This window comes from Miscanthus floridulus, chromosome 5 (genome assembly GCF_019320115.1).
Source record: "Miscanthus floridulus cultivar M001 chromosome 5, ASM1932011v1, whole genome shotgun sequence".
Classification (NCBI taxonomy): Eukaryota; Viridiplantae; Streptophyta; class Magnoliopsida; order Poales; family Poaceae; genus Miscanthus; species Miscanthus floridulus.
Genome location: NC_089584.1, coordinates 123,038,835 through 123,052,521, shown reverse-complemented (window position 1 = coordinate 123,052,521; position 13,687 = coordinate 123,038,835). Strand labels below are relative to the sequence as shown.

General features: G+C 43.0%; 1 pseudogene; it reads left to right on the top strand.

Moving 5' to 3' along the window:
- Positions 1–1,044: 1,044 nt before the first annotated feature.
- On the top strand, positions 1,045–10,876 carry LOC136455265 (uncharacterized; annotated as a pseudogene).
- The last annotated feature ends 2,811 nt before the right edge of the window (positions 10,877–13,687 follow it).

The window sequence follows — 13,687 nt, the reverse complement described above, 5'->3', positions numbered from 1 at the left end:
TTTCCTGGGCTTCGCTTAAACTAGATAGTGAGATGAGTCCTTCTCTTCTTCCCCCGTGAGAGAGTGTCGGTCGTAGCCAGGGGCTACGGGCCTTGAGACAGTGCCGAGAGGGAGTTGGCCTGTCGACTGAGCGATGGTATGGTGATGGTGTGGATGGTGGTATATCGATCTCTGGATCGAAACCTGGCTCTGGAAAGGAAATGGGGTGGAATGTGTGTGGGAATGGTGTTAAAACTTGACCAACTATTATTATATACTTGACATGCTAAAACATAGGAAACCCCAGCCTTATAGGTTCCTTTTGATTATATCCAACTTGCATCCAATTTCCACAAAGCAATGCTCATAGGGTGGGAGTGGCCAGTACAAATCATACTAATAAATTTTGGCACACAGGTTCTGCTGAGAAGTGTAGCTCCGAGGAGTTTGACGGTTGAGGGGTTCGTTCCTACGCTCGAGTTTGGCGATCTTATCTTCAAACTCTTCTGAATGAATGTTACTTTTGATTCCGCCAATGCGGCGATGTAATAAGTTATGTAATTCCGCACTATTTGTACTTTGATATTATCGTTGTATGGATGTGGTATTCGACTGAAAATTTGGGTAATATGATCTACAACGGTCTTATTACACTTCGACTCTGTGGATTTCCCTTCGTGGAAATCAGGTCGTTTCACTTTCCTATATTTTGCGAACTTTAAGAAGTCGTAGATTGTTACAATTAAACAGTTCACTGCCCTATTTTGCAAACCGTAACAATATATAGGCCCTGATAGCTTATCTTATGAGCCGTACTATTTCAGCGAACGAATGATGTTTTTCTTTTACAATAAATTAGCGAAGAGTATTTTTAGTCATGGCTTTTCAGTAAAGCGAACAGGGCCATAAGATGCAACATCAATTTGCATGGCTGCTAGACCAAACTCAACTTGTAGGATAGAAAGTGTAGTCATGCACTGGTAGGATAGAAAGCGTAGTCATGCACTGGTAGGATAGAAAGCGTAGTCATGTACGTGTGATCCTTCACAATTTTTTTTAGCAATTTGTTCATAGTCTCTGTCTACAACTAAAAAAAACCCAAACCCAAACCCAAATGTCTCCGTCTGCCCCGTGCGCGCTCGTCGTCCCGCCGCCGCCGTCGTCTCCCTAGCAGCCGGTGGGCCGGCTCCGGTGCCGCGTCGCGCGAGCCGACCGCCGGGGTGTTCCGGCAAATCGAGCAGCGCGGCCAGGCGCGCGCACTCGGTCTTCGTACACGGCACCGGCCCGCCAAGGAAGGATTCGGCGACTCCGGCACCGGCGGCATAGGCGGCGCAGGCGTCCGTGCGCGGCATCCCGGCGGCGCAGGCGGGACGTGCGCGGCCTCCAACGTCCTCCTCGGCGAGGCTCTTCCTCACCGAACCACGGCAACGGCGCGCGCCCACCTCCATCGGCCGGCGACACTGCACGACGAGCAACAGGGAACCGCCGCCAACCTTCTCTCCACTTCGGATCTCCGCCAGGTGAGTCCCCTACTCACCTTCTGGGAACTGGGATCCCTTCTCCCTTCTCCTGCTTGCCAACATATTGGAGCTGCACGAGGGTTGATCTGCTGCGGCGCTGCGGCCACGAGATGGTCAGCTGCTGGTGTGGCGGCGTGAATGCACTTAAATTAAATTTGGCTGCGTGATGCCTTTGGTTGATTGGATTCTGCTATTCTTACCTACCTGAAATCCTCAAGGTATAATCAGTAAAGCTGCCCTGGCATATCCATTTTCTATGCACTTGCTTTTCCCAGTTTCACATTTTTTGATTGGTCATAATAACAGAGTGAGTGTTTATTGAATTCGCACTTGATTGTCTAATCATCCATTAGATGGTTTAATAGTGTTGTGAGAAATTAGTGTTGAGATGATGCTCCAATGAGCTCTGTACAACTGGATTACTCTGCGTCTGTGCGAGCCTTTCTTTTCATGTATGTACACCAACAACTAATTGTTGCTCAGGAACAGGTAAGTTAGGTCTCTTGCATATGTTGACATTGATATATACCTGTGCTGATGATACTTAAAATGTGTTGTCACATGAACATTGATATATAGTCAATGGCATTTTTGTCCTCGCCTGGGATGTTCAAACTTATTTTGATAGTTTAGCACGATTATACTTCGAATTATTTAACAATTTGAGTAATTAACTCGAAACTGAAAACCCCATAGTTCAATTAAGGCCCGGCTTCCTACTATTTTCACGATATTGCTGCATAAGGATTCAAAGATAACTAGCAAATTTATCCATGAGATGCTCACTGTAGTTTTCAAAATGAGGTCTCAAACTGCTTATGAAAAGTGAATGACATTAAGCATTGGGCTTCAGAATGGCTCAATGGGACGCTTCTCCTTTGCATAATGAATATGCTAATCAGATTTCTAAAGCATCCCCTTCATGGATAGTTATAAGAAACTGGAAAGATCAATTACATGCGGATGTGATGCAGCTTGTGGCATTATGCATATATAGGGCTTGTGAGAAAACTAAAAACATTTACATAAATATGCTTGGTAATTTATTGCTAATTGCTCCCAAAACACAAGCCAGTAGACTGTAAAGTTTTTTTTTTTGCATTTTGAACTCCCTGCATGAAGTTGCAGCATATGGATAAAAAAAAGCTTGTTTGCCAGCTTATGAACTCAGAGTAGCTGGTACAATCTAAAGAGAAGATGCTTAATGCATGTTTCTGAACAAAAAAGCTACAAGTTTTTTTGAATTAAAGAAGCTGAATATATAGGAGCAACCTTAGTGAGTCACTTTTAAATTAGCATTCTGATAACTAACTAGGTGTCAGATCCCAATTTTTATTGAAACCATTGATATTGTTTCATGATAGCACATAGGAAAACTGAAAGTGCAATGCACTAGCAATCCTGTTTCTGAATCAAAACATTTCTATTTCTATGCAGCTGTTGTGAGAACTAAAATAAGCATATAATCTGTTTACTGTACGTATGATTACACATTAGACTAAATTCAGTGTATACTGTATCTATGGTCTATGCTCATATGCTGCTGTGTTTTTTTTTTTTTTGCAATATAAGTTAAGCCACTAACATTCTGATTTTTTTACATATATAGGAAAGCTTAAGTTTATGTCTATAAGGGCATTCATTAAAATTAACAACCAAGTACATGGGTGAGATACAGTTGAGAGAAAGTACATTTGTTAGCACCTCCAGAATTGGGTAGCTGAGAAAATGATTTAGTTCAGTACAAGAGAAAATGGCTGTTGGAGGACTAGGGTCTTGCCTAGCCAAATTAGCCGATCTGTGCTAGACCATTGCACTACCTGTTGATCTTGCTGAACTTGTACTAAGTGTTGTCAAATCTTCTCTTTAGGCTTGACCCTCCATGGGAGTCCTCTTTTTTTTCCCCCGAAAGATCGATTGGGAGGCCTCTCAAGGATCTGTAATGACTTGTGGTATCTCAATATCACTGTGTCACTAAGAGGCCTTTATGATGCTGTCAGGAATTTGCACTCTCTCAGAAGTACCACAAGGAACTCCTCAAGTTGCAACAGAAAGACTGCACAGAAGCTCATGAACTTCTCGAGGATGTATTGACGGACCAACAAATATAAAACATTTAGACAATTTCACTTTCAACAGGTTGATAATTTCACACCAGATTTAACTCCCATCTATTTGTTTACATTTAGCTTCCTACAGGCACGATTAAAAATAGCTTGCTCCAACTGCTGTGCTTGAGATCTGAGAACACATAAATAAATCTTATCATCTAATTCCTTTTAGTGAAACAAATGGATTTGCAAATGTTGGCTGCACACCAAGTACTTGAGAAAAAAGCTATGAATTAAATGGCACATGGAACATCACTACATCTCTACATCAAAGCCTTCTATTTACATGATCACATCAGTAAAATGCCTTCTATTCATGGCTGCATCCTTTGCACAGCAACACGTTTGCATCGCTGGCTGACATTCACCAGCAGTGCCCACCGAGCTCCCCGAGGCGAGTGGCATCTCCTCCAACTGATGTGTGGCAGGTACTTCATTTGATCCAATTTCACATTCAAATTCTTTAGATTGAAAACAGGGACGGAGGATGCGTTGTTGTGGTTTGTAGACCAGGGGTAACCTGGCATATTTTATTACAGGTTGAGAAATTGGCATGAGTAAAAAATCTGAGTCCTGAAGAACAATAGCTTTTCAAATCAACTATATGAAATTAGGTATTTTGGAAAACCTGACTTACATGTGCCATTTTTGCTTTGTGATTTTTCAGATCTCATAGCTGCAAGGCAATTCAACTAATATATCGAGCACTAATATTTGCAGTTAAATTAAACTATGCAGTGCGTCCATTCATTATGTCTGCTGTGGGTTGGCACTAATATTCGCAGTTAACTTTGACTCATAGGTTGGCATTGGATGTGATTGAGTCTGATCCTGAATCTCTTCTCTCTCAGCATCCTTGTTTAGGAAGAACGTGGCTATGAATTCCAAAGGAAGTTATCCCCAGATTGGTTGAGGTATGTGAAGTTATCCCTAGATTGATTGATTGATGATGGGTTGATTAGTAAATAGTCCTGACAAAAAGATTGTTTCTGATCATATTTTAGCTTTTTGTTTGTTTGTGCCTGTATTATATTTTTTCTATTCCAGTAATTTTTCTGTGACCATGATATTGCTGTTAGCATGCTATGAGCCTGAATATTCTTTCTGAACCTGAATAATGTAGCTTCTATATATTTTTCTGAAAATTGATTATCCCTGGACAAGCTATGACTTCTCTGAATGACTTGACTGTGCAAACTGAATGTCAGTGTGATCTTGTTTGCTTCCCTGCGTCCCAGACTTACTATTGTTTGCCATTAGTCCATATAATTCAGCCTTATGTATCCTTAAAAAAAAGGGGGCATTCATTTCAGATAATGTCAGGTGCTGCAACATACACTGTCTGAATAGTTAGTTTCTTTACTGTCACATGCAGTCATATGCTTATTGATGCCAACTTTTGTATACGACAATTGAGGAGGTGAGCAGCTGTTAGTATAAGCTACCAATTTCCCAGGTTTGTTCAGATACTACACATATTAATTTTCTTTCCCTGATGTGGAGTTCTCATTGTATTCAATATGCTGAAAGGAGTAGTCTCAGTGTGAAGTTTGAACTTGGAATGACAGCTCTGGTCTTTGGAACTTATGGAGTTTAGATATTTTCAGTGGATCAATCATGGGAGTAGTTTATGCAACATTTAAAATAAAATTTTCAGTTGGGAAACATTTGTTATGCTTGGTTACACATGATATTAGTTTACCTTTGCCATCAGCACTCATATAGAGTTGTTGGAAAATGAATAGCTCATAACAGGAGTTTTTCAAAATCTGTAGTTTACAGCAGAAATTCAGTGCAAAATATGATACAATATTTATATTTCACCATCTGTACAATATACCCTGTACCAAGCTACCTTTTCGAAAAAAAACACAACACTGGCCTCTCTTGCAAATATCACCTCAACGATGGAGTAGATAATACAACTAAGATGACGGCAGGTTTATTTAGCCAACCTATGTATAACAATCCTATAGTTGTTTTGCTTTATACTGTAGATTCAAACTTTTGTGCTTGACGAGTGGTTAAATTGTGTTTACCATTTTTGGAATATTTTTCAACTAATGGTTACCGTAAAACTCCTGGGTAGTTAAATACTACAAAAGGTAGACTGCAGGAAACCGTGGGCTAATATAATTCAATGGAAAATAGTGGCTCTCCTGCACCATTGGGTGACAAGACTAACACTACTAATGGAGGTAAACAAAATACATGGGCATTTACTATATTAAATTCAATGTTATATTATTAATGATAATCAATAGTATATGGATGTAACACGGCAGGAAGCGATGTGGGACAACGCAAGAGAGAAAGAGATAAGGCTCGATGGCACACAATGTCTCAAGAGAAAAGGGATCAAAAAAATAAAAAACGTCGAAAAGCATATAAAAGAAGAAAGGAGCAACACCTACGTATCGAAACTACCAATGGTTGTATACTAGAAACGTTGGTGAATAATAATATAGATATTACTATTGATGTTTCTTATATTTGATGTGTCATGATTGGTAGATGGTCAGGATGCTTCAAATAAGGAAAATATGGACCCTAATGAAACATACGATTGGTTGCATAGGAATGATTCACTCCATGCAAACAACATTGATGATATACTTATGTCCAATCGATTATCAGGTAATTAAATTGTTATTAATATGGTAACAACGCTTACATTTTTGTGTTGGTGAATCTATGAGTAGCTTTATATACAATGAGAAGATCGTTGATGGATATCTGGTGTTTACTGGTTGTATTGCTACTATTTTAACTCAAACACAACTATGTAGGTGATGGCGCAATTACTGCTCGCAGCATAGTTAATCAAGAAATGTTGTCACAATGCACCCATGTTTCAAAAGCAGGCATAACCAATTGCGATGCTTCACATTAGAGAGACTTAACAAATGAACAAGTCAAGGTTGATGGTGCAAGGTGTAGGATGACATATGCAGACATTACTGCAAGGAGTAGGATGACATATGCAAACATGACACTTGAGCAATGGGAACAAAGGTGAAAGCGACAGAGGCTTTACAATAAAACTCCATCTCGTAAAGAGTCAATGAAAGTGAATAAAAGCCGCTCCAGAGAGATGCAGAAACACACCTTAAACAGTGAGTCCATTGCAATGAAGAATCCACTCTTTAATCCAAAGATGGAGTGGCCCACTGCAAACCCATCAGGGCCACAGTAAGCCCCGGTGATTGGGTTATCCTAGAATCCAGTGCAACACCTATTCGCTTCCCACAAGCTATAGAGGAGACATGTGATGATGAAGATGAATGCGGTGATATACTGCCTGGTCATACGACACATTGTCGACGAAATATGGTCGGCAGTCCAGCGAGGGGGGTGCCCGTGGTGGTAGATTATTGGTAGACGGTGTGTGTAATCAGGAACCAGATGGTTACAGAGGCACAAGACACAAGATTTATACAGGTTCAGGTTGCCAGCGTGGCGTAAAACCCTACGTCTTGTGCTCTGTTATTTGTATTGATTGAGATGATCTATTGTAGATGATTGTCCTCCCTGAGGGGGACCCCTGCCTATCCTTATATAGTCTGGAGGAGGGTTACAAGTAAAGTATCATATTTGGTACTATTACAATATCTGGTACAACTTGTAATCTAGCCGTGTACGTCTTGATCTTACGGGCCGGGCCACCTTGGATGGTGCGGCCCATGTACCATCTTGTGGTACCCGGGGGTATATCCCCCATAGCTAGTCCCCGAGCGCCATGTATTCTGATGCGACACGCTATTTTAACCTTCTCCGAACAGTGAGGCTTGAGTTCTTGACATCTCCGACCACCGTTGTCGCCGGAGAAATAGGTTGTCCGAAGAATGTATGGTGCTCTTAAGAAGAAAGAAAAAGATTTCCGTCCTAGGAAGTGTGCCCACTTGTATTTCTGAAAAGAAATGTAAGTGCGTCTTGAAGCGTAGCGTCTTTGATCATCAGAGGCGTAGTGGTCGAAAAACAAGCACATTCACCGCAAGGTGAAGTGTGCCCACTTAGTCCCCGAGCCTGGTAGTAGGTGACGCAGGCATGTGGTGCTAGGGTCTAAAAAGAATTCACAGTTAAGTTGAGAATCCAATCATCGTACAGGCGATACGAGATGCGCCGGTAGGTGCATCGTACCGATGTAGTCCCCGAGCTTGCTGGAAGGCGAGGTATGAGCCTTGTAGCAAGGTCTAAGTGAGAAAAAACACCCCAACTGTATGCGAGTCGACAGTCACATGTAGTCGAGACGCAAAGTCCCCGAGCCATGGTCAGAGAGTGGTCGAGGCAGTCCCCGAGCATAGGTCGAGGAGCGAGCGATGAAGTCCCCGAGCTGTGATCAGAGAGTGATCGAGGCAATCCCCGAGCGTAGGTCGAGAAGCGAGCGACGAAGTCCCCGAGCATAGCTCGAAATTCCTGCAATATAAATACGTAGAATGGAATGGTAGTACATGATGTATAAAATAATAAATTATGGAGAGAAAAAATCAGCAGTGAAGAAATAGCATATGACGCTCAGCAGTCATGAGCATGATGTGATAAAGCAGTTGGTGCTTTGTAAACATCAGTGTTAATGTGAAGTTTGTATTTATACTTAATATAAATTATCCGACCAGTTAGTATGTAGTTGAGTCTCTAGCCCTAGCTAGCCCGTTAACCATAACGCGGGGCGCGGAGCCCGTGCACATGTAGGATGAACAAAGCGTCGCTAAGGAGCCGCTGCCGACCACCCATAACGCAGAGGGCAGACGCTCGTGCACGTGTAGGGAGGAGCTGGAGACAGGGCCTTTTCTGGAGACATCGAGCGTCAACATGACTGGTCAAGGATTTGCATTAAGTATAGCTGTATGTTATATTTAAGATTGTATACATGGACAAACGTTATTTGAAGAATAATCATGGCAAGGACGTTGTGGAGAAACGTCGTAATGAAAATTATATTAAATATAAATATTAGAAGTGTACTTATCTTTGATAGAAATCTGGTCGGTGGCGATGAAGTTGTCCAGTCCTCGAGCTTTTCGGCCTGTTGTGACGGTGGTCGCGGTTGTCATAGCGCCGTTCTTCGTGGCGATCATCATTGCGACGTGGTCTGGTGGTCTGATGGTCGGAGCTCGACGGAGCCGCTCGGGACGTGGTCTGGTGGTCGAAGCTCGGCGGAGCCGCTCGGGATGTGGTCTGGTGGTCTGGTGGTCAGAGCTCGGTGGAGCCACTCGGGACGTGGTCGACGTGGTCTGCCGACAACTCGACATGGGCTCGAACGGCTCGCTTGGTGTGTGACTATCACTCGCCAATCGGCTCGCTTTCGGCTCACTTGATGTCCTGAGTCGCCGAAGAAGTCGTCTAGATGTATATCTCGTATTGACATAGTGCAGGTTCCCAATAGCTAGCTTCTTTTGTACTTGATGATGTACAACATGCACATTGGAGTCGGAGTCGGAGTCGACACTATCAGGCGGAGGCAGAGTCAAATTCTCTCACGGTGGCGGCGGTGCATCGACAAAGCAGGACGACGCCGTGCTGATGGAGATGAATTCCTGCCAACGAATAGATACATGGAGAAATAGATCCGAAAATACATATATACTCTATATATTGTAATAATAAAAATATAACTTAGCTTGTCTATTTAGGCGACGCGACCCATGCATGTGCATGTTAGCATGCAGGCTGAAAGATCATGACCATCCATAACAAATTGCATGGTCTTGTAGATCGGATCGTAGGCCTCCCTGGTTTGCTCGATTGGATTTTTCTGTTATCTTCTTGGTCAGCTTGACGTGGCTCTGTATTCAATTAGCTTGCATGTCCTTTTTGTTGGTTGAGGATGACTTGTACGTCGTCTTTTGCATGGAGCTAGCTGTAGCTCGATACATCGATACGCCCTTCTTTGTTGATTGCCTGGAGCCTTGATCGCACGCCGATCGCTAGTCTAGGCCCTCGCGATGAGTAAGCGTTCTCCGCGGTAGCTGAAGTTGCCACAGATGTCGTTGTTGAAGAAAGATCCCATCTGGTTCACCGGAGGATTAGCGCGCACGACCCCTTAAGGGGCCCCTACCTGGCGCGCCACTGTCGACGAAATATAGTCGGCAGTCCACCGAGGGGGGTGCCCGTGGTGGTAGATTATCAGTAGATGGTGCGTGTAATCAGGAACCAGATGGTTACAGAGGCACAAAACACAAGATTTATACAGGTTCAGGCCGCCAGCGTGGCGTAAAACCCTATGTCCTGTGCTCTGTTATTTGTATTGATTGAGATGATCTATTGTAGATGATTGTCCTCCCTGAGGGGGACCCCTGCCTCTCCTTATATAGTCTGGAGGAGGAGGGTTACAAGTAAAGTATCCTATTTGGTACTATTACAATATCTGGTACAACTTGTAATCTAGCCGTGTACGTCTTGATCTTACGGGCCGGGCCACCTCGGATGGTGCGGCCCATGTACCCTCTTGTGGTACCCGGGGGTATATCCCCCACACACATAGACAAAATGTACCATCTAGGCAAAGACATGTATTGTTAGCTCATCGTAACACTACGTTTGAGCGCCGCATCGGTTGGAACACAGGAGTATCTAACAATGATGGTGAAGACCACGTGGATAAAAATACGCCCTTACCTCAGTCAACCGTGACCAACAACGGTAAATAATGAGGCGTCCCTATCCCTGTTCCTTGACATGAAACAACTTTATTCCTATCTCAACCATGTCCATTATGTGATTGACAGAAAGCGTTGGACCAAGCAATAAAAATACATCAGCTACACCTAAACAACCATTATTTGATGACACTGGTAATTTGCACTACTTTTAACATTGTGTACAATATTTGCTTTCCTTCCTAGTTGTAATATCTCATGGCACTGTGACGATCATAGACGATGATGAGGGCGATATATTTGAAGATGATGAGGAAGAGGATGAGGGATACCTGTTTGTTGGGCAAGGTATTTGTACCAAATACCGAATACCTTTCTAAACATCCACTCCTTCATCTAACCTTTATTTTTATGTTCAAATGTCATTGCAACAGAGGAATCAGATGACGATGTCCAAAGTGATACTCCTGAGGAAGACACGCCTTCTAACCCTGAAGTACCTGATCCATACAAAAAGGTGTATAGTAACATGCCAAGGGAGACACACATGCTAAAACCTATCCCAGATTGTAGCCACTGCATTGCGAAGAGGTTTCCAAAAGAACCTCCTGGGTTCTGTTGCCGTAGCGAAAAGGTCGAGCTGAATGCGCCAGTCATACCAGACTAGCTCATGAGGCTTTGGGCGAGCTCCGACGCGGACGCTAGGCACTTCCGTAACAATATCATGTTTTTCAATGGCCACTTCTCTTTCACTTCCCTCTATTATCACCTCGACAGTGCTACTGCTAACATCAGAAACAACAACATATATACCTTCCGTGCACATGGCATGATTTATCACAACATAAGGTCATTTGGGAGAGAAAATGGTAAGGAGCCTAGACATCTTGAGCTTACTTCCATGGTGATCCGAGCCTTGAGCACCGGTACCGAAGGTGACGGGAAGAGAAATACCAAAAAGATAAAGAAGTTATAGAGAGATTGGTGGCCATCCTTCATGATAGTCCGTACTCAAAACATTTGAGGAGTATGGGGCAGGCTGGACATCTCGAGGACTATCATCCCACACTTAACCTTGATCAGCGATTGGACCGAAGGACATACAACGTGTCGATGGCATCAGACGTGGCTGCTGTTTGGATCGAGGGTAGTGAACTCCTTGGCCAATTTTAGAATAGTGTTGTCCTACATAGGAAAGATAGGAGTAGGCATGGCATCCGATCATATCATGGATGCTATGATGCTCTTTCATACCCACTCTTCTTCCCTAGCGGTGAGCTTGGATGGCATATGGATATCCCAAAGAAAGGTGTTACCATGGAGGATGTCAACACTGCTCGTGCCCTACGTAAGGCTCATAGTGGTATAGAAGAAGAAGAAGAAACATGTTTGTATATCTTCTTATACTTTTCATAAATACCAAACTGTTATCCTAGAAACACCTCTAATACCATAGTTTTTTTGTAGACTCTTTGGGAAATTTATGTGTTTCTATGCGTGACTACTACTGCTATAAGTTCCAAATACGGCCAGGAATCTTTAATCCCATACTTTATGTCCATCGTCTTTTCCAATAGTTTGCAGTGGACACGTACATCAAAATTGAGAGTTCTTGATTGGATCAGATACGTAATCATCAAACAGAGATTAGGGCCGACCTCTACCAAGGATTGGTTGATAGCCTAGTGAGGGTAGATCAGAAGCTATTGGAAAGCGAATGGCGATGCCTTTGTTGTTTATCGGAGGTCCGAGGGACATGAGGCGTAGGTACTTGGATGCCATGGCATTGGTGTGGAGGTTTGGAAAACCAGACATCTTCCTAACTATGACATGTAATCCAAAGTGGGATGAGATCACGTGTGAGTTGTTGTGGTAGAACCGCCCAAAATAACACACCTTCGAAGGCGCTTATCTTTCACTAGACTTTAAGCACCCCGAAAGTAAGCTACACCAGGCGGTTCCGTCGAGCACACCCCAAGGGAGAACTCAAACAATCCATGTTTTACACCTAGAATCCAATAATGAGAATGAGTTTACAACACTTCGTCCATTTCATACAACAAGAGCTCTCAGAAATACATTGTTACAATACCAAGTTCAAAGTACAAAATTTAAACAGCGGAATTGAAATAAACATCTAACGATAAGATACAAGGATCCATCTGTGCCCACCAAAAGAATCCTCCACACAACAACCACTCCTCAAGCTACACCTGCAACAGGGGTAAATAAACCCTGAGTACATAATGTACTCGCAAGACTTACCCGACTTGTGAGAATAATTTCCCGACTCCAGAGGATATGATAAGCTTTATGGTTTGCTGGGTTTCCTTTTTGCGAAAAGCATTACTAGTAGTGAATCCTTATGTATGTGTTTTATTAGCAGTCATGATTAGTTCATTAGCTAACCATTCTATGTAAGCACCTGTTCTACTTTCAAGCAAGAGTTGAGCAATCAGATCCATTCATCCCCTTTCATCTTCCAGTTCTTACTATAGTGCTAGACCATAGCCAAGTCATACCGTATCACATGGTGATTTGCAAACCAATGTATCCTAGTTGGGTACCCTAAAACACACGCCCTGCTTATACCCTAGACATAAGCAAGACCAACCCACCACTCTCTTGTTAAGGGGTCTAGGTCCCCATCCAAACTTGGACTCCAAGCTCCCACTCCTGAGTCCCGGACTCAGTGTGGTGCTTAGATCTCCACCATCCCTACCTCCAATCAGTCGGTCTAGAAAGAGCCAGAACCCACGACAAGAGAGCAATGAGCCTTCCCGCTCCCATAAGCAAGTATGTGCTTAGGATAATAAGTCTATGACCTGACTACCATCCATAGCAATGGACGGTCCTTAACTGACATGGATAGAGAAAATAGTGTAACCAAGCTATGCCCTGTTGGCCGTGGGACACAACCTATTACACCCACCAATACCCGTACCATATCCCTACCCGGTCTCCATTTTCTTTCACCATTTTATCATGAGAGTAATAATATTAATCACATGTTGTGAGTAACGATAGGTTACTCACGCTACCGATAGCCTAAGCATAGCAGCTACTTGATCTATGCTAGTAGGACTCATAGGTAGGTTTATCTATGCATGTAGTTTCAATATAAATATTGTAACATAAATGCACATCACATATATATCCAGTGATTATTCAAAATAAGGGTTATGCACTGGGGCTTGCCTTAGGCAGGTGGGGTGTCAGCTAAGTCAGTGTCGGTGACTCTAAGGCTTCCTTCTATATGAGAACCTCCTCCTCATACTCCTCGATCACCTCCTTATACTCCTGCTCTCCGGTGGTCACGAACTCCACCAACTTGTTCTCTACATGCATGCCATGATGATGCAACACTTCGCATTTATGCAACAGCAACTCTTAAAATAAGAATACACATACTAAGCTACTAAGGTAGCTCTAATGACTAAGGCACTAAGCTAACTATCATCTTTACCAAGCAAAGTGT